The sequence below is a fragment of the Aedes albopictus genome, chromosome 1, assembly GCF_035046485.1.
Source record: "Aedes albopictus strain Foshan chromosome 1, AalbF5, whole genome shotgun sequence".
Taxonomy (NCBI): Eukaryota; Metazoa; Arthropoda; class Insecta; order Diptera; family Culicidae; genus Aedes; species Aedes albopictus.
The window spans coordinates 266,635,215-266,657,365 of record NC_085136.1 but is presented as its reverse complement, the minus strand read 5'-3'; the positions used below and the strand labels follow the sequence as shown (position 1 = coordinate 266,657,365).

Genomic DNA, 22,151 nt, shown 5'->3' with positions numbered 1-22,151 from the left:
GACAGAAAATATGTATCTCTGTAAAGCGAAGAACACTGCAATCATCACACCAAACGTATTCGTGCATGCCTTTCATTTCGCTACATTTTGACACTGTTTAATGAGAACCCGTGTTAACCGTTATGTGTCCGACAAACTTTTTGCTTTTTTCTACACCGCGGTTTTTGAATGGGCGCTGGGTACCCAGGTACCCTGTCGGCCACATAACGGTTAAAGGAGTCTGCATAACACAAATTCATAGTATCGGAGTCTCAGCTGTACGTCTACTATTCGATTCGAACTCATTTTTGTAGATTAAAAATTAACTAAATTTTGGTGTACGTACTATCGAGGTACGCCTGTACCTCTGTTAAGTATTGTGAAACAGTTACAGATTTCAGGAAACTATTGAACTACAAGGCAGTGGGTTTATTTTGCCTGATCCTGATCAGCGAAAAAAAGATTTTCGACGCAATATTGCGTAATGCACGAAGTGGTGCGATCTCAAAACGAATTTTATTCGACGATTTTCCTGCCAGGAAACGTCGAATTTTCCACGCATTGAGACAGGCCAAGAAATTTCTTGCGATCTGCGTACTACCCATTAGAAAAAAAATATCTTAGTTACCGTAGATGCCCAAGATGTTATCCGATGTAAAAAAGTATCATTCGACCGTGACAGGACTCGAACCTGCAATCTTCGGATCCGAAGTCCGACGCCTTCTCCATTAGGCCACACGGCCGACTGTATATAGCATTAAGACACAAATGCTTTAAAAGGACCAGATGAAAAAATATTTTAAATCTAAGTTTAAAAGTTAGAGTCAATTTCTAGTGATATAAAACTGTAGAGATTTGATGAATTTCGAAAAGTAATAATTTTTAAAATGTAATAGAATTCAAGAATAAGGAGCGATTACGCGAAAAAAAAACTAGATTTGAAGAAAAGTAGAATTGTTGTGTTCATCGCCAAATGTAGATTCAATTGAAACCAATAGAAACACTCCATTTCATTGAATGTGTTCAACGATTCCCAAATTAAGTTTCCTTGCCTTCAAAACTTAACCTCATTTCACCCCGTTTTGGAAGACGTCAAAATCAATATTCATTTCAGTCTTCATCCGTAAGCGCGCTCAAGCCGTTGTTACGTTCTTACCTCGCACCTTGCAGACCTCATCAACCCCTCTGCTGCTGCTGTTGAACACACAACAGTAGTAAAGTAATAAAACAGACGCGGCACACAATCAGTCACCATCCATCCACGTCGTCGAGTGTCGACGGTCGACCGACGACGAGTGTAAAGAGTGCCGGTGACGAACGTGCGGAGAATGCCACCCCTCTGTTTACGTTCTTCGAAAAACCCCTCAAACCAAAACCGTCGTCGTCGTCGTCAACCGCGAATCTCTATCTGCCGTTCGTAATATGCCATGCGTCTACTAGTAGCGAGTGAGGAATGCTGCCACAGCGAGATCCACATTTCGCGCGCGTAGCGTAAATCGCATCGCAGTCTTCTTCCTCTTCCGCTTCTCCTCGCATCTAGATGCAGAGATGTTCCTTGCGAAATCCACCAGCTCAACGGCCAGGGTACGGTGACCATCAACTCGACTGAATTCACCACTCGCTACCGCAGTTCAGTTACCTACTTCACTTGTTGCACCGATATACGACCTAGCTATAGATGTAAGGTATCTCCGGTTCTCCGGTCTCCATACCTCGTCAGCGCGGTGCGGTGCCGGCCGGGCGCCATCGAAAGGCCGAACCGAGAGTGCAGCATGAATCGCGATAATAATAAAAAACAGCTGACGCTCAGTCTCAATCCGCCACCATCGCCGCTACCGGTCGATATACGGTGCTCTTCCCTCGTGAGTCGTGATCCCCCCCAGACACGGCAGTGCTCTGCGGCGGCAGCGAAAAAAAGCTTTTGGAAGCGAGCACATCAGCAGCACCGAAAGTGGGCGTCATCGTTCGCACTGACCTTCACCGGGTTTTCTTATGAAGTAGGTATTTGACGTACGGTCGTTCGCTTTGGATATGTGTGACGTCGCTGTATCGGCCCAGTTTATTATTTCGTTTCCTACTCGATTTTCTTCCATTCGCATGATAATGATCATCGCGACCTTATATCAATCATACCCTCGTCGTGCGAAGATCATGATGAGTGTTCCAGTATCATATTGACTACAAAAAATTCACACGGGCTCGTCCGGGAATTGAACCCGGGACCTCTCGCACCCGAAGCGAGAATCATACCCCTAGACCAACGAGCCGCCATGCGCAGGTGATGAAAATCTAGAATCAGGTCTTGTAGTAAATATTGCGTGACTGATGGTGGTTTTTAAAACCCTTATCAATCCACTTGAAAGTGATGGTGCCTTTCTCGTACCTTCGAAAAACCATTTCAACCAAATTCATCCATCAACATGATGATATCACACTTTTTATTCGTTGAAGCTAAGTTTTCTGTTCCCAAGTGTAGCGTTCAAGTAAAATTCCTCCTTTTTCCAAGAGTAAATATCACACAGAAAAATAAATTGTAAAAACAATTAAATTCTAGTTCAAATCAACCAATTTTTCAGTTTATTATAGCGACAAACTGAATTCCAGTTTAAACGGAACTTGTTTCATTGTTTGATAATACAAATATTTTTATTTTTCGAAATTTTTGACGATTTGTTAAAACAAGCAGAGATTTGGTAATTTCTACAAAAAATGGATTGTTTTGAACGACTGTAATTTTGCAGCTAATAAATCCGGAATGTTATTGTGTTGCTGGCGGCAGCTTGTGTGGCAGCTCGGAGTCGGAAATCCATTTTTAGACACTCGGCAAGCGGGTGGGGCTGCAAAAAGGTGAGTCGATAAGGAGAACGACCAACATAGCTCTGGTTCTCACCAAGTTCCTACCTCATGCTACGGGTCAAGCGATGACAAAGACCGCCTGTGCATTGTTGTCCTTCTGACTTCAGCTATATTGAGGAGGTACGTCCTGAGCGTCTGTTCCCTAAGAAGGTGGGGTTCAAACCGCGTCTGTTGTGGCATCCAGCGGCTGAGTATAAAATGCTCACACATATGCACGTAAAAGACGCATCATATATTCTACTCTATCGATCTTGTTGCCATGCTCATTGCTCATGTTACAACTCATGTTACAACTGTCAAAATGACCTGATAGTTGTCAGTCATTCTGAGGTTAGGTTCCCGAACGGAACGGGAATCGAACCCGCCGTCTCCGGATTGGCGGTCTCTTCGGGATTTCATTCACGAATTTCATCGGGTTACCCTGAACGACTTTCTAAGAAAATTGCTTTGGGTGTTCCTTCGAAAATTCATGTAACAGTTCCATCGGGAGTTCTACGCGAAGAGTTTTTTCGAGAATTTCTTGAGGTGTTCCATTGGGTTTTCCTGAACGAATTTTTTGATAGTTGCTTCAGGTTTCCATCAGAAATTCGTCCAGTAACTCCATTGTAAATCCTTTTAGGTGCTCCTCCGGGAGTTCCTTTAGAAGTTCCATTGGGAGATCCTTTAGGAGGTATCAGGAATTCCTCCAGAAGTTTCTTAAGAAAAATCGGTAGAAGTTCCTTCGAAATTTTTTTTTTCGGAAGTTCCGTCGGGTTTTCCTAGAAGAGCTCCTTCGAGAATTTCTCCAGGAATTCCATCGGGAATTCCTCCAGGCACTGCTTCGGGAATTCCTCTAGGAGTTCTATAGGGTTTCTCCAGGAGTTTGTTTGAGAGTTTCTGCAGGTGTTTATTCTGGGATTTTTCTGAAGGTTTTTTTTTCTAGAATTGCTTCAATTTCCTTGGGGAATTCCTTCAGGAACTTCATTGGAAATTCTTCTAGTAATTCCAACGATTTTTTTTTCGAGAATATCTCAATGAGTTTCTTTGAGAATTCCTTGAGAAGTTCCATGATTGGAATTAATTCCCAACTGGCGTTTCCTAAAGCAGTTTCTTCGAGAATTCCCTAAGCTGTACCTTCGAGAATTTCTCCAGGTATTCCAACGAGAATGCCGCCAGGAATTTCTTTGGAAGTTTCTCCAGGGGCTCCCTCGAAAATTCCTTTAGGAATTCCATCGGGAGCCCCTCCAGGAGTTCTTTCGGGAATTCCTCCAGGAGTATCTGCGAGAATTCTTCCAGTAGTTTTAGCGGGAATTCCTCCAGAAGTTCTCCTGGAATTCCTTTAGGAGTTCCATTCGTAATTCATCCAGGAAGTGTTCCGGGAATTCGTCCAGGATATCCTTTGGGAGCTCCTGTAGGAATTCTTCCAGGTGTTCCATCCAGAAACTCTTCCAAGAGATCCTTTGGAAATGACTTTGTGATTGCCACCGGGAGTTCTTCCATGAGTTCCTCACCGAATTTCTTGAGGTGTTGCTTCGGAAATACTTCCAGAAATTCCATCGGGAATTCCTCCAAGTGCTGTTTCGGGAATCCCTTTAGAAGTACCCTGTGGGCATTTCTACAAGATTTTACCAGGAGTTCCTTTGAGGATTTTTTTAAAGTTCCAACGAGAACTCCTGAAAAAATCCTTCGGAGAACCCCCAAAAAATTTCCTGCGAGAATTCATCCAGCTTTTCCGGGTACTTCATCATGTGTTCTTTTGGAAATCCATGATTTCCTTTGTGAGTTTCATTGGTTTCAGGAGTTTCTTCGAGAGTTCCTCTAGAAGAAGGTCATTCAGATATTACTCCAGATATTCCATCAGGAATTCATTTAGGAGTACCAACGGGAATTCCTTCGAGAATTGCTTCAGGCGCTCTTTCGGGAATTCCTCCAGAAATTTTATCGATAATTCATTCAGGTATACAATCGAAAACTCCACCAGGAATTCCTTCAGGTGCTTGTGAATTCCCCTAGAACCTCCATTGGGAATTCCACTAGAAGCTCCTTTGGAAATTCTTCCAAGAATTCCTTCGTGACTTTCTCATGGGTCTTCTTCGGGATTTCCACCAGGAGTTCTTTCGGGAATTCCTTGAGGAGATCCATTGTGTTTACTGAAGGAGTTTCTTCGAGAATGTACCTTCGGGAATTCCTCCAGGTATTTAATCGGAAATTTCTTCAGGTGCTCCCTCAGGAAATCCTTTAGCAGTTCTATTGGGAAATAATCCCAGGAGAATCTTCGAGAATTTCTGTAGGAGTTCCTTCGTCAATTCCTTCAGTAGTTCCTCCGGGGATTCTTTCCTTCAAGAATTCCATCAAGTGTTCTTTCGGGAATTCCTCCAGGTGCTTCCTCCTGTATTCTTCTAGGAGTTCCATCGGAAGTTCTTTCAGGAGATCTTCCGAGAATTCCTCTAAGGGTTCCTTTGGGAATTCCTTCCATAGTTCCTCCACCTTGGCAATTCTTCCGTTAGTCTGTTCTGGGAGTGTTATTGGGACTTCCTACAGAAGTTCTTTTGGGAATTCCTGCACGAGTTGCTTCGAAAATACCTCCAGGTGTTCTTTCGGGAACTTCTTCTGCAAGTCTTTCAGGCATTCCTCCAGGAGTTACTGGGTGAATTTCTCGAGGTGCTTCTTCGGGAATTTCTTCAGGAGCTCCAGGAGATCTTCCGGGGCTTCTAAGAGTTCCCTCAGAAATTTCTTTATTCGGAAATTCCTTCGAGCATTCCATCAGATGTTCTTTCGAGAATTCCTCCAAGAGTTCCATCACGTTTTTGTGGGAGTTCTTTAAAGAGTTCCATCGTGTTTTCCTAAAAATAATTCTTCTGTTATTCTTCCTGGAGTTTTTTTTTCGCAAATTACTGCAGGAGTTGTTTCGTAAATTCCTCCATGAATTCTTTCGGGAATTCTCCTAGGAGTTCTTCAACGAACATTTCTCCAGGAGTTCCATCGTCAATATCCTCAAATGCTTTTTTGGGAATACCTTAAGGAGTTCCATCGCGTTTTCATAAAAAAAAAGTTGCTTGGAGAACTACTGCTGAAGTTCCTTTGTAAGTTCTTCTTGGGTTTGGGGATTTTCCTAGGAGTTCCTTTGAAAATTCGTATAACGGGAATTCGTAACGGCATTTCAACGGTAATTGCTAAAGGAGATTCATTAGGAATTCCTTCAGAAGTCCCTGTGAGAATTTTCATCTGGAATTCCTTCAGGAATACCATGGGGAATTCATTTAGGTATTACATCGGAAATTCTTCAGGCATTTCTCCAGGAGTGTCGTCCAGGAGCTTCTTCTGGAATTCCTCCAAGACTTTCAGAATTTTTGTCAAAAGTTCCTTCAACGAATCTTCAAAAAGTTCTTTCGGAAAATCTTCCAGCAATTCTTTCGCGAAATTTCTTGAGAAATTTCCAAAGGAAGTCATGGAGGAATTCTCAAAGAAATTCCTGAAGAAACTCCCAAACGAGGTGCTGAAACAACTCACGCAAAAACTCCAGGAGGAGTTGCCGATAGAACACATTGTGCAGTTTCCAGAAGAAACTCTTCGAGGAAATCCCAAAAGAACTCGTTGGAAAATTCCCGACAGAACTCCCAAAGCATTTAATAGGGGAATTCTCGCTATATTTCTTGCAAAAAAATGTGAAGGAACTGACCGGTAAGGTAATGTATATCCTTTTCGGGACGGAGCACCAAAAAATAAAATTTCCAACTTTTTTCCTAACAAAACAACACTTTTTCTTTCGCATTTGGAAGAACTACTACGACCCGAACGTATGTTCACCAAGGAGGTGGGCTCATACAGCGTCTGTTCTGGCATCCAGCGGCTGAATAAGAAACGCTGCACCCCGCCCAGCTAGATCCAAGGTGGTAGCCCCATCAGCGTGGTCGTCCCAGTGTTGGTTGGGACGTTAAACAGAACTGGCACGATGGCCGTCCGGCGAGACAGGAGTGTTGGCGTAGGCCCAATAAGCCACCCGTAAAAATCCCCATTGCGAATAACATAGGAAAAAATACGAATCGATACAATCGGCAAAGACCCACGCGACGAAATAAGGACTACGATTGGAAACTTGAAACATGGAATTGCAAGTCAATAGCAGGATGTGACAGGATAATCTACGACGAACTACATCCCTGCAACTTCGAAATCGTGGCGTTACAGGAACTTTGTTGGACTGGACAGAAAGTGTGGGAAAGCGGGCATCGAGCGGCTACCTTCTACCAAAGCTGTGGCACCACCAATGAACTGGGAGTAGGATTTATAGTGTTGGGCAAGATGCGACAACGTGTGATCGGGTGGCAGCCGATCAACGCAAGGATGTGCATGTTAAGAGTTAAGGACCGTTTCTTCAACTACAGCATCATCAACATCCACTGCCCACACGAAGGGAGACCTGATGACGAGAAAGAAGCGTTCTACGCGCAGTTAGAGCAAACATACGATGGTTGCTCGCCGCGTGACGTGAAAGTCGTTGTCGGCGACATGAACGCGCAGGTAGGAAGGGAGGAAATGTACCGACCGGTAATCGGGCAAAACGGCACGCCGTATCGAATGATAACGGCCAGCGATGCGTAAACTTTGTAGCCTCCCGTGGTATGGTAGTCCGAAGCACCGTCTTCCCCCGCAAAGATATCCACAAAGCCACCTGGAGATCACCCGACCATCAAACAGAAAACCAAATCCACCACGTTCTAATCGACGGTAAATTCTTCTCGGATATAACCAATGTCCGCACATACCGCAGTGCGAATATAGATTCGGATCACTACTTAGTAGCTGTATGCATGCGCTCAAAACTTTCGACAGTTATCACCACGCGTCGAAGTCGAACGCTGCGACTCAACATCGAGCAGCTGCGTAACGTAGAAGTGGCTCAAGACTACGCGCAGCAGTTAGCAGTGGCCCTACCAACGGAAGAGCAGCTTGGCGCAGCTACCCTTGAAGATGGCTGGAGGGACATCCGATCCACCATAGGTAGTACCTCGGCTACAGCACTAGGCTTCGTGACTCCGAATCACAGAAACGACTGGTACGACGGCGAATGTGAACAGTTGAAAAACGAGAAGAATGCAGCATGGGCGAGAATGCTGCAACACCGTACGAGGGCGAATGAGGTACGTTACAAACAGGCGCGGAACAGGCAGAGCTCAGTCTTCCGGATGAAGAAGCGCCAGCAGGAAGAACGAGATCGTGAAGCGATGGAAGAGTTGTACCGCGCTAAGGACACACGAAAGTTCTACGAGAAGCTGAACCGCTCGCGCAGAGGCTACGTGCCACAAGCTGACATGTGCCGAGATATTTACGGGAATATTCTCACGAGCGAGCGTGAGGTGGTCGAGAGGTGGCGGCAGCATTATGATGAGCACCTCAATGGCGACGTTGCAATTGCAAGCACCAAAGGTGGCGTGGTAACAGATTTAGGAGTATTTGCACAGGACGAAAGTCTTCCGGCCCTTGACCTCCTAGAGATTGAAGAGGAGGTTGGTCGGTTGAAAAACAACAAAGCCGCTGGAGCAGATCAACTACCAAGCGAGCTTCTAAAATACGGTGGAGAAGCACTGGTGAGAGCACTACACTGGGTCATTACCAAGATTTGGGAGGAGGAAGTATTACCGGAGGAATGGATGGAAGGTTTCGTGTGTCCCATCTACAAAAAGGGCGACAAGTTGGACTGCGGGAACTACCGCGCGATCACACTACTGAACGCTGCCTACAAGATACTCTCTCAAATTTTATGCCGCCGTCTATCACCGATCGCAAGAGAGTTCGTGGGGCAATATAAGGCTGGATTTATGGGTGAACGCGCTATAACGGACCAGATGTTCGCCATCCGCCAGGTGTTGCAGAAATGCCGCGAATACAACGTGCCCACACATCACTTGCTCATCGATTTCAAATCGGCGTATGATACATCGATAGAGAACAGCTATGGCAGGTTATGCTCGAATACGGATTCCCGGATAAACTGATACGATTGATCAAGGCGACGATGGATCGAGTGATGTGCGTAGTTCGAGTATCAGGGACACTGTCGAGTCCCTTCGAATCTCGCAGAGGGTTACGGCAAGGTGATGGTCTTTCGTGTTTGCTGTTCAACATTGCAATAACGCGGTTTTTTTTTTATGACGGGTCTTGAAATAACGCGGTTTTTTTACGCGGTTTTTTTTTACGCGGGACCATTACCGTCGTAAAAAAAAACTTCAGTGTACACCCTGTTTTTTTTACGACGGTAATGGTCCCGCGTAAAAAAAAACCGCGTAAAAAAAACCGCGTTATTTCAAGACCCGTCGTAAAAAAAACCGCGTTATTTCAAGACCCGTCGTAAAAAAACCGCGTTATTTCAAAAAACGTCGTAAAAAAAGTCAAGTCACGTTAGATGTGGTGCTGACTATTTTACGCGTGTTTTTGAAAAAACATGGATTTTTTTTTACGACGGTTTTTGAAATAACGCGGTTTTTTTTACGACGGGTCTTGAAATAACGCGGTTTTTTTAGGACGGACCGCGTAAAAAAAACCGCGTAAAAAAAAACCGCGTAAAAAAAAACTTCAGTGTAATTAGGAGAGCGGGGATAAACACGATTGGAACGATTTTCACGAAGTCTGTTCAGCTGCTTGGTTTCGCTGATAATATAGATATTATAGCTCGTAAATTTGAGACGATGGCGGAAACGTTCATCCGACTAAAGAGTGAAGCCAGGTGAATCGGATTAGTCATTAATGTGTCGAAGACAAAGTACATGATGGCAAAGGGCTCCAGGGAGGAATCACCGCGCCCGCCACCCCGAATTCATATCGACGGTGATGAAATCGAGGCGGTTGAAGAATTCGTGTACTTGGGCTCACTGATGACCGCCGACAACGACACCAGCAGAGAAACTCAGAGGCGCATTGTGGCAGGAAATCATGCTTACTTTGGGCTCCGAAGAACTCTCTGATCGAACAAAGTTGGCAGTCAAAATTAACTATGTACAAAACGCTGATTAGACCGGTAGTCCTCTACGTGCTAAGGACCAACGTGCCCTTGGAGTTTTCGTACCATCTACGGCGGAGTGCAGATGGAAGACGGGACTTGGAGAAGGCGAATGAACCACGAGCTGCATCAGCTGCTGGGAGAACCAACCATCGTCCATATTGCGAAAATCGAGAGGCTACGGTGGGCGGGTCACGTCATCAGGATGTCGGATAGCAACGCGACTAAAATGGTTCTCGAGAGTCATCCGACCGGTACAAGAAGACGTGGAGCGCAGCGAGCTAGGTGGGTCGACCAAGTGGAGGACGATCTGCGGACCCTACGCAGAGTGCGGAACTGGAGACAAACAGCCATGGACCGAGTGGAATGGAGACGGCTACTATGTACAGCAGAGGCCACCCCGGCCTTAGCATGATTGGTAAGGTAAGTAAGAATAACATCGCTGACGACATCTATACCTTCAAAGGCCGCACGAAGTCTGACCACCCTGAATTACCTTGTACGCTCATCAAATCTGAGCCCGTCAAGTTCCCATCTTCGCATTCAAACGGCTACAAAAACAGACCATTCAGCAGACAATAATTGATTTGACAGACGACGCGGGTCGGGTCGGTCCACGGACAGGGCATCAAACCTAAATATAATCTACATATGAACAAACACAAACTGCTTCTTAGTAGGTTCTTCCATCCAACAACCGTCGATAATCTCAACCGACCGAAGATAGTCAGTCCGTCAGTTCAACAACAATGAGGACGTTGTACGTACATAGCTCTATAGCTATGCAAATTCTTGCACGCCATTTGCGTACGTACGGTTAGAGGCAGCTGCTCCGAATTCCGAGTGCGAGCCAAGTCAGCATTTGAATATGTGTGTCGCTGCGACCGTTTGTGGGACTGCCTGGGACGACGACGCAAACAAATCGGAAACAATGCGGAATGAGTCTGAGGTTGACCGTTTGTTGGCGATTGTTACCTATATACAGTCGGTCGTTCGGTGGAATGTCTGTTCGTTTCGTTTCGATTTCGGCATTGCCTTGTTTAGGCGGTCGCTTTAATTAATTTCGGTACGCCTCCTGTTGGGCGTCGCCGATGTTGCAATGCGGCGGTGTACAACCAGACCACAGATTGACTTTGAATTAATTGAATGATCCAAATTCGGATTTAAATACCCGGCGACTTGAATTTGTCCGCGCACTCGCGCAGAGGAGAGTGGAACTCGTTACGGCGATCCAATCGATGGCGCGGTTCTTGCCCGGCTACTTGACACCGAAACCCCCCGGGGGCGACTGCGAAATAAGTAATTGCATGAAAAACCAGTCAACAATGACTGAATTTAAATGAACGATAATGGCATCTACGGCTTGACAAAAACCTTAAATTAAGCGATAATATTTTACGTTCCGGTTAAATTGCCAATTATTCATCCCTGCAGCTAAACGTGTTTCCCCGTCGTCGTCGTTGTTCGTTCCCCTCGAGGCCATCACCAGAAGTCGCAATGAAGGAAAGAACAACAACCCGGCCAGAGTGGGATATCGTCACCCATCAGACCATGCTGCCAAAACAATGATACTCAGCACAGCACTGCTCGGCTCGGTCATGAATTGCGATTACCGCGAGTGACGCGACTGGCTGAATGACTGACTGATTGACGGTGGTCCTCACGTCAAAGCGACAACCCGACGGCCTCAAGGTGAAACCCACTGAATCAACACAGCTTATAGCTCTCTAACGACTAACGAGCTTTGATAGATTCCATTCTAATGCCCTGCGTTCTCGTGATCCCCTGATTATCTGTTTGTCGTTGTTGCAAGCGTGGACCGCGCTCTAAATTTCTCGATATCCATCAAAAAGCTGGTCTGTTTGTCCGCTGTCAGGGAGATTGAGCCGTCGTCGTGAGCGAATCTAGCGATGATCGGCCTTCGAATTGAGACAACAATTTGATTGTGATTCAATCGTGAAGACTAAAAAGATGTGATTAGCGATGCGATAAAACCCTTTCTGTATCTAATCAAGCTGCGTCGCCGTGGTACGATGATCAAGGTCAGCACACGCTGCGTTGTGAGAATGGGAAGCACGAAATAGACAGAATAAAAATAAAGCAACTTCCGTTTGGTGTTTTTTTGCCGCGGAGTAAGCAGTGCCGCGTGGGAAAATAAACGCTCGTTATGTATCAGGGGATGTAGCTCAGTGGTAGAGCGCTCGCTTCGCATGTGAGAAGTCCCGGGTTCAATCCCCGGCATCTCCAAAGATGAATTCTTTTTGTAGTTCCTTTATTGCTGTTATTCTGGCATCACTGCCGATTCTGGCATCACTGCCGAATATTGTTGTTTGTGTATTCTCAACTACGATAATTCTTTTTGTTAGTTAATTGTTTAATCGAGTTTTTCATTGATTGTGTTTTTGTATCTGTGCACTACGTACGTCCAGGAACGTCAGTAAACCGGAGTACAGTTCGATTCCTGTCGCTCTACAAGAGAAATCCAGTAACCTGAGAGGTGCGGACCTCCAGTAACCATCCGGCCGTTCTTGTTGCTCGTGACCGATAGTACAGCTATATTGTTCGTGACCGATAGCACCAACTGCACACTCGTATCGTTACTTCGTGGGATACTTCCACTAGGCGAAGTTGAGCAAAGCAGAAATGGATCCAAAACATTGCGGCGAATGTTCCCTCGTTATCAATGAGTTGGAACCAATACGATGTGGCTTTTGTGATACGTACTTTCACATTAGCCAGAAATGCTGCGGTTTCAACAATCGGGCAAATCGAGATCTATTTTCGAATGGCCAAGCTATGTTTATCTGCCCCAAATGCAGAGACACACTCAACGGTCGCAGCGTTTGCACGTATATCGAAGAGACGATGAGTCCACAACCGCCCCCATCGGTGGATTTGAATTTGCTGTCAGATCAAGTGCAGAAGTTGACCAGCCTGGTTGAAGCTCTGAGCAAGAAAGGCGAGGGCGTCGATAAGGAGCGCCCACTTGCTAAATCGGTTAGTACACCGCAGTGGCCTAAAACCGGTATCAAACGTCGTCGTGGTAATAATGGTCAGCCTGTCCAGGTTGTCGCTGTCGCTGAACGCGGAACAAACACGATCGATCTATCTGACCTATCTGTTCCATTCATCGTACCTCCTCCACAACCTCAGAAATTCTGGCTTTACTTGTCAGGATTTCAGCCACTGGTAAAGGTAGAGGATGTGCAGAAAATCGTCGCTCGTTGTTTGGATGTGCAGGACTCCTTCGATGTTGTGCGTCTGGTTGCTAAGGATGCCGATATTACCAAGCTGAGTTACGTCACCTTCAAGATCGGATTGGACCCTGATCACCGGACCCTAGCATTGAACTCTTCAACGTGGCCGGCCGGACTCTTGTTCAGGGAATTTGAACAGCAACCCGGCAGACGACGTCCAGACAAGGTTACTACTGCGGGGACCCCTTTGGACAACGCCATGGAAGTGAATCAAGCATAGGAAATTATAATGTGGACGGTGGAGACCAACTGGTCTCTACCAGAGGCGAGTATTTTGTTTTAATACCTGACGATCCCGCACCGAATTCCTATCCGTTTCAGTCGATTGACGGTGATGGGATATCTCTCAATGTTTTACGACTTGACCAATGCAAGGATGATGATCAAGCCCCGCATGGACCAGCGAACTTTAGAGGAGAGAATACCGCTTATGATATTGAAGCAACGCGATATTTGGAGGACGGCGGAGGTGCTTGCACCTCCGTCAGAGGCGAGTATTTTCCTGTTGATCTTCCCAAAGACAGACCACCGTTCGTGCAATCATTTCAGCCCTCACAAAACACTCGTGAAATGTACGTGTACTTCCAAAACGTCCGTGGACTGCGCACTAAGATCAGCGAGCTTTTCCGTGCCGTGGACGGGAGTGAATACGATGTAATTGTTCTTGTGGAAACCAACCTCGATTCAACCATAACGTCTGCACAACTATTTGGCGAACACTATGTAGTCTACAGGAATGACCGCGATACGACCAACAGTCAAAAGAAGTCTGGAGGAGGTGTCCTCATTGCCGTTCATCGCAAGCTGCCCTCTTCATTGATTAGGTGTGCTACAGAAGGCTTCGAATTGGTGCTGACCCGTGTCCATATTGCAAATTCCTATTTGTTTATTTGCGCTGGATATATCCCTCCCGAGTTGCGTTCCAATCCTCAATTTGTGAAACGCTTCGGTGATGCTATATGTGACAGTCTTCGACCTGCGGGCAACGATGATTTGATTGTCGTTTGTGGTGACTTCAATCAAGCCAACCTCGTGTGGAAGCAGAGTGAGTCGTCTTTTATTACTGCTGACCCCGTCAGTGTTGGTCCGGCGAGTGCATGCTTATTAGACAACATGGCTATGCTGAATTTGAATCAGTTCTGTTTCGTGACGAATCCTTGGAATCACATCTTGGATTTGGTGTTTGCTAACACTAAATCTTGTGTCATCGCCGAAGCCGCAGTTCCGTTGGTGGAGATTGATCGCCCGCACCCTCCGTTAGAAATAACATTACTCGTTGGTGACAGCGAATCTCTCTTCGAGCACGAAGATACGCTTCCGTTGAATTATAAACGCATCGATTTTGCTTCGCTGAACAACTTTCTTGCGCGCATTGATTGGACTGAAGTTTTGACTTGTTCGGATGTGGACGTTGCGGTGCAGAATTATACGGATGTTATCGCGAATTGGCTGTCTTCGAATGTGCCTAAAAAGCGATTGCCGGCGAAACCACCATGGGGAAATGCACGACTTCGCTCGCTAAAGCGCGAGAAAAATGCATGTCAGCGTCACTATCGGAGACTACGAACGCCGCTTTTCAAGCAACGATTTCAAACAGCAAGCAATGCTTACAAATCGTTGAACAGTCATTTATATATGCAACTAGCTGTACCCGGCAAACTTTGTCTTGCCTACTGCGTTTTTTGACGTTTCGAGTCCCTAGCCAAGCGCCCAAGTCCCCGTTCAAAATGTATGAAAACCCGATTTTCTAAAACTCTCAATTTTCCCATGTTTAGGCTTCATAAACCTTCCTTGGGTGAAAACTAACAGAATAAAACTTAGACGACCCAAATCGGACCACCCGTTCGCAAGTTATGCGCGGTCCCACGTATGCCACTGCATTTTTATATATATAGATATGTCGATAACGTGCAGAACAGCTTGCGTCATAACCCCAAACGGTTCTGGAACTACGTCAACTCGAAGCGAAAACAAAACGATGGTGTACCTGCAACGATTTTTTCCAACGATGATGTGCAACCTTTTTGCTAAGCATTTTACCAGCGTTTTTAACGAGGAGTGCGCAACACCCGACGATGCTACAGTAGCTGCTTCGGCTGTTCCTGAAAGTTTTTGCGACATCGATGTGCCGTTCGTGACGGATGAAATGCTGCGCAAAGCCGTGAAGAGGCTGAAAACATCCACCGCTCCTGGACCCGATAGAATCCCCGCTATTGTTTTGAAGAGTTGTATTGATGTCGTCGCTGTTCCCCTGTGCAGAATTTTCAATCTGTCGCTGCAGCAGAAGAAATTTCCTGAGCAGTGGAAAAAATCCTTCATGTTCCCAGTGTACAAAAATGGCGATAAGAGGGATGTACGAAACTACCGTGGAATTACGTCATTATGCGCTGGCTCAAAATTATTTGAGACTATTATCAATGATTGCCTTTTTGCCCAAACAAAAATGTATATTTCCACCGACCAGCATGGATTTTATCCTGGCAGGTCAGTAACGACCAACCTGCTCTCTTTTACTTCTAATTGCATCAACCATTTGGAAGACGGAAAACAGGTAGATGCAATTTATACGGATTTGAAGGCAGATTTCGACAAAATCGATCATGGCATTCTCTTGTGCAAGTTGGCAAAATTGGGTGCCTCGACCGCTACTGTAAGTTGGCTAAAATCTTACTTATGTGGTAGGAGACTTTGCGTCAAGATTGGATCATATACCTCCTTTTGGTTCACGAACTCCTCGGGCGTACCACAAGGAAGTAACCTCGGGCCTCTTCTCTTCGCACTCTATTTCAACGACGTTGCTGCTTTGCTGGGTGTTGGCTGTAGGCTTGTTTACGCCGATGACCTTAAGATCTACGTTGTCGTCGAAAGCCCGGCGGATTGCGTCAGATTGCAGAGTTTGCTAGACATATTTGCTAAATGGTGTGAGGAAAACCGCATGACACTTAGCATTAGCAAATGTCAAGTAATAACATTCCATCGCTCCGCGGCTCCTGTCCACATGGATTATAAAATCGGCGACACTAGTATTCAGCGCGTCAATCAAGTGAAAGACTTGGGTATACTGCTTGACACCAAACTAACATTCAACGACCACCGCGCAGAGATCATCGATCGCGCCAATCGACAGTTAGGCTTCATTATGAGGACGACCAAAGATTTCACCGATATCCACTGCCTCAAATCGCTGTACTGCTCGCTGGTTCGTTCAATCATAGAAACGTCTTCAGTTGTCTGGAGTCCATACCAAGCAAACTGGATCGATAGGTTCGAACGGATTCAGAAACGTTTTGTACGTTACGCCCTACGATTACTACCTTGGCGGGACCGCGCTAATCTCCCGCCCTACGTTGAGCGCTGCGGCTTGGTAGGCTTCGACACTCTGGAGCGTCGTCGGACTATCCAACAAGCCGTGACTGTTGCAAAAATCCTGAACTGCGATATAGATTGTCCAAACCTTCTGGCACAGTTGCCGTTAATCGCTCCTACACGTATTCAACGCTGGACACTTGACCGGATGCTTGCGACGCCGTTTCACCGTTCACAATTTGGCTTTTATGAACCGATTTCCGCCATGGTGAGAGCCTTCAACGACGTGGCTAACTTATTCGAATTTGGAGTTTCTTCAGCAGAGTTTCGGAGAAGAATTATTGCTTCAGCACGTCCGGCAGTCGCTAGTTAGATTAGTACACATTCATTAAGACGTAAGTCAGATGGATTAAAATAAAATAATAATAATAATACGGATAGTTGTCCCAATGTCCCATGTTACTTTTCGACGATTTTGAGTTTTCGAAACCAGGTGCTCTATTTATACGTACACTACTCGCCTTAAATATGGAATCGCATCGTCTAGTAAATATTGCAACACCCCCAGAAAGTTTGGCATTACCTGAAGACTTCATCTCAAACTGTAAACTGTATCTCCAAAACCGTATCTCCTGCATAGTTAAGACCTTCAGCAAAGTTGATCAGAAGGTTTATGGCTATCAAATGGTGAAAATTCATAGTGCATAATTCCGCCGCTATGTGGTGCTAGTATGCATTTAAAACGAAGTACTTTGACATGGTTTATCTCATGATTCTGACCACCTAGAAAGTTCGTATCTTCAGCAAAGTTGATTAGAAAGTCTATGGCTATCAACCCAAGTAAAACAATCAGCATGCCTTGAAGGTTTATTCATGTTTTATCCTGGTTTTATACCAGCATGTGAAAAAGCTAGTTGTTCTATATTAGTTTTATGTGGTAGTTTTTTACTTTGCACCTTTGGCATTCCATAAAACTATCATATAACTTCTGCTATAAACATCTTCAGTTGAAGACTTGCAAGTAGTCATGAATTGGTTTTATCATGAGGCAATGCATAAAACCAACAAAAGATTTCGTGGCCGTAACTTAGACCAAAAAATGTTGTGATAAAACAGCTAGTTCTATCATGAGCTCAGTTATGACCACCTCAAGAGGGTTAGCCCTATTGGAGAAACCATCAGGAACACAGAGTTTTATCAGAAAAATATGTCGCCTAGCCGGGATAATTTATGTAAATACAGAAAATCATTACTCTATATTATGATTTCACGTATAGCTTGAGGTCAAACTTAAGGACAGACGTGTTAGAATCGCAAAATGGCCGCCACAATGGCCGACTTTGTCACCTACTCACGATTTCGAGGGCACAAATCTCTTCGTTAACAAAACCAGCGCGTCTGATCTTCTTATTTTAAACTTATTACAAGTGAGCAAGGACAGAATAACAAAATGCACTGTTGTGTGAAGCTTGCTTCTTGAGATTTGTGCGTTTGAAGTTCTGATGCACTTTTGAAGCGGGATTTCAAGATGTTTGTCCTTAACGATTCAGCACGTTGCCGTCATGCTTATTTTCAGAAAAAAATACATAATGTCTTTGAAACTCCGCTACATTGAAAAAACCCTTTGATCGTGCACGGGTGATATTTTATACAAAAAGACGATTATAATTGACCGTCCTGCCATGGCGGAGGTATATGAGTAACTGATGTTTATTACGTTTCTTAGGGCTGAGGTTGTACAATGCTGGGGTAGTAGTAGTGCACTTGCACAAACACCCTTTTATACACCCAATTCCACCGACTAAATTAAATGCATTTAACTTCCAATTAATGCACAGTTTGTGTGGCGCACATATTTTTTGTTTACTGCAATTATCATAGTCACTTTCTCCACAAATTTCCCGGGTATGTCTCCTAACACGTAATTTCCTTAGGGTTATAATCAGGCATATCTACTGGATATACTTGAGGGATCCTTCATGGAATTTCTACAAGAATTCATCCTGGATTTTCTACTGGAATATCTCCAGGCATTTTTTAGGGGATTCCTCCTGCAAATCCTTACCCCTACTCGAAAAGATACCCTTTGAGAGATTCTGCTGAAAATCCTTCGAGGATTCCACCTGGAATTCTTTCGGAGATTCCTACCGGATTTTTTTCTGGAGTTCCCCATAGAATTCCTGCAGGGATTTCTCTTGTAATTTCCTCGGGGATTCCTCCTGGACTTCCTTCAAAGGTTCCCCCATGGGTTCCCCTGGACTTCCGTAAAGGGTTCCTCCTGGAATTCCTTCTAGAATTCCACCTGGAATATCTTCGAAGATGGTTCCTAGAATTCTATCGGGAAATTCGCCTGGAATTCTTTCAGGGATTCCTCTAAGAATTCCTTTGGTGATTCTTCCTAGATTTCTTTAGAAGTTTCCTCCCAGACTTCCACGAGAATTCTTTCTATAACTCTTTCGGGGTTTCCGACGGATTATCAGTCGTGAATTTATCTTGAAATTGCTTCGCGGCTTCATCCTGGAATTCCTTTGTTGATTCCTCTTAGAATTCCTTCGGAGATTTCTCTTGTAATAACTTCGGGGATTCCTCATACGATTCGTCCAAAGATTTCTCCTGGACTTCCTTTCGGGATAGTTTCGAGGATTCCTTTTGGAATTCTTTTGGAGATTCTTCCTAGAACTCAGTCTGGAATTTCTCCTGGAATGTTTATCGAGGATTCCACCTGGACTTTCGTCAAGGATTCCTCTTGAAATTCTTTCAGGGATTTCTCCTGATACACTGTCGTGGATTTCTCCTGAAATTCCTTCGGCGTTTCCTCCTGGAATTCCTTCGGAGATTCCTCCTGACTTACCTATGGGGTTTCCTCTTGGAATTCCTTCGGGGTTTTTCTCTTGAATTCCGCTTGGAAATCCTTTGAAGATTCCTCCCAGAATTCCTTCAGGGGTTCCTCCTGTGGTTCATGTGGGGATTTTTCCTGTAATTTCTTCGGGGACTTCTCTTGAAATTCCTTCGGAAAATCCTCCCGGAATTCCGGCGGGTATTCTTTCTGGACTTCCTTGAAGGATTCCTTCGGAGATTCCCTTTTGAATTCTTTCGGAGATTTCTTTTGGGATTCCTTTGGGGACTCCTCCTAGAGTTCCTTTGGGGATTTCTCCTGGAAGAATTTCGGGGATTGCTCCTGGAGTTCTTTCAGAAATTCCTGCTGAATTTCCTTTAATGATTTGTCCTGAAAATTTTCCGGGATTCCTCCTAAAGTTCCGCCGGGGATTTCTCCTGAAATTACTACGGGAACTCCTTCTGTAATTACTTCAGAGATTCCTCCTGAATTTTCTGCGGAGTTTCCTCTTGGAATTCCTGTTGTGATTCCTCTTCGAATTTCTTAGGAGATTCCTCCTGAAATATCTCATGGAATTCCTCCGGGGGTTCCACCCAGAACTCCTTCGGGGTTTTCTACTGGAATTTCTTGGGAGAATTTCTTCTGGAATTCCTTCGGTGATTCCTCGAAGAATTACCTCACGAATTTCTCCTGGAACTCTTTCAAAGATACCCTCTGGATGTTTTTCTTTGATCCCTTCTAGAGATCCTTTGGGGATTCTTTCTCGAATTCGCTTGGAAATTCCCACTGGAATTCAGCTGTGGAGTCCTGTTTGAATTTTTTGTGGATAATTGCTGGAATTCCTTAGGGATTCACGCAGGATTTTTCGGAATTTGCTATTGAAACTCCTGCGGGGATCCCTCCTGAAATGTCTTTGGGGATTCCCCCTAAAATTCCTTCGTAGATTCCTTTTCAATTTCATCCAGGGGTTCCTCATGGAATTTCTTCGAGGATTCCTCTAGGTGTTTTTTATGGTTCCTCCTGGAAATCTTTTGAGGATTCCTTCACAAATTGCTTTGAAAATTCTTTCCGGAAATTCTTTGGGGATTCCTCCTGGACTTCCTTCAAAGTTTCCATCTGAAATTTCTTCGGGTATTGCTCCTGATATTCCGTCGGGGATTCCTCCTAATTTACACGGTAACTCCTCCTGGAATAACTTTGAAGTTTCCTCTTGGAATTCCTGTGGTGATTCCTCTTCTATTTTATTTCCAAAATTTCTCCTGGAATTCCTTAAATTCTCCATGGAATTCCTCCAAAATTCCTCCTGGAGTTCATTCGAGGTTTCCTTCTTGAATTTATTCGGTGATTTCTCAAAGAATTCCTTCAGAAATTTCTTCTAGAATTCGTGGATTCTTCCTAGAGTTCCTTCGAGGATTCCTTCTTGAATTTCTTCGGGGATTCCTTCTGATTTCCTATGGGGATTCCTCTTGGAATTCCTTCAGAGTTTCCTCTTAAAAAATCATTGAGGATTCCGCTCGGAATTTCTTCGAAGATTTCTCCCGGAATGCTTTCGGTAGCTCCTTCTGGGATTCCTGCAGAAACAACTCCTGTAATTTCTTGGGAGATTCCTCCTAGACTTCCTTTAGTGATTCCTTCTGGAATTCCTGCGGGGATTCCTCTTAGATTCTTCGGGGATTCTTCCTTGTAACAAGTGTCAGTGTAACGTCCAGTATTGATGAGATTTGTCGCGTGTAGTATTCGTCGTATCTATATATATAAAAATGCAGTGGCATACGTGGGACCGCGCATAACTTGCGAACGGAAGGACCGATTTTGGTCGTCTTAGTTTTGTTCTGTTAGTTTTCACCCAAGGAAGGTTTATGAGGCAAAAATCATGGAAAATTGAGAGTTTTTGAAAATCGATCTTCCTTACATTTTGACCGGGGACTTGTTCTTGGCTAGAAACTTGAAACGTCAAAAAACGCAGTAGGCAAGACAAAGTTTGCCGGGCACAGCTAGTCTATATATATAAAAATGAGTTTGATGTACCTTTGAGGCAACAAAACTCACGAACGGGTGAACCGATCAGCATGACTCTTGCACGGTTCGGTTCGTATTCATGGCGGCTGTGTTTATAAGTAGTAAAAGTAGTGAAATCATCTAAAAAAGTAAGAAAATTGATGAAAACCTGATTTTTTATTAACTGGGAAATCAATACGATCGCAATAAAACCGATCTAGAGTGCCGTGCTGCAATGAACACAACAGTTGTCAAACCCCCACAGCTTGGCAAGACAAAGTTTGCCGGGCCAGCTAGTTTTGTATAAAAAAGTAAACGTTTGTAGTTAGGTTAAGTGTAACGTCCCAAAAATCCCACGAACGCAGCCATCACTGCACTGCCCTATACAAGGACGACGGTAGTTCTGCTAGCCACCACCAGGCTGCATAGGACTGCACGAATGGGCGGCCATGGGGGTGGCAAAATGGGTGGCCATCATGAGGAGGATGTACGGCGGGTCATTGGCCAAAGGTTCGGGGTCAACGAGCTTCAATACAACTGATCATTAGCCTGGTAATCTGCATAGAGAGCAGTAGCAACATTCAAAGTGGAAATACAGTTGGAGAAATTTTAGTAAGAGTTGGAAGTTGAAGTGTAAAAAGTTTAAACCGAAAATCGTTGTAAAGGATAAGGTGAAAAGGAGAGGAGAAACTAAGGAGAATCTGGACATCCAGGTAAAGTGCCGTTAAATAGCCCCGAACCTAGCCCATCCATACAGTAGCGCCTAACCCTTGACCTAACCCGCCATTTTGCATCTCCCATTGTGCCTATAGGACCTCGCTGTTTTTATTTTAAACCTGAACTTTGCGGTATCGTTAGGAGCCACACCGCAGCGTACACCCTACCTGCTGATTAGTAGTGTGTCCGCATCAACCCTGTATCCGATACGACAATCAAGTGCGTC

General features: G+C 44.8%; 1 protein-coding gene and 3 non-coding genes across 4 annotated transcripts in view; 2 read left to right on the top strand and 2 right to left on the bottom strand.

Annotated features, from left to right (window-relative positions):
• Window positions 1-649: 649 nt before the first annotated feature.
• On the bottom strand, window positions 650-722 carry Trnar-ucg (transfer RNA arginine (anticodon UCG)). Its single transcript has one exon. It is a non-coding gene; the product is annotated as a tRNA-Arg (tRNA).
• Window positions 723-2,174: 1,452 nt separating this feature from the next.
• Window positions 2,175-2,246, bottom strand: Trnap-cgg (transfer RNA proline (anticodon CGG)). The gene has a single exon. It is a non-coding gene; the product is annotated as a tRNA-Pro (tRNA).
• Window positions 2,247-6,584: 4,338 nt separating this feature from the next.
• Window positions 6,585-22,151, top strand: part of LOC134287396 (uncharacterized) — a 340,969-nt gene continuing 325,402 nt past the window's right edge. Inside the window, exon 1 of the mRNA XM_062849180.1 lies at window positions 6,585-7,352. The gene's annotated coding sequence lies outside the window, so the exon portion shown is untranslated. The remainder of the gene's footprint in view (window positions 7,353-22,151) is intronic.
• On the top strand, window positions 11,987-12,058 carry Trnaa-cgc (transfer RNA alanine (anticodon CGC)). Its single transcript has one exon. It is a non-coding gene; the product is annotated as a tRNA-Ala (tRNA).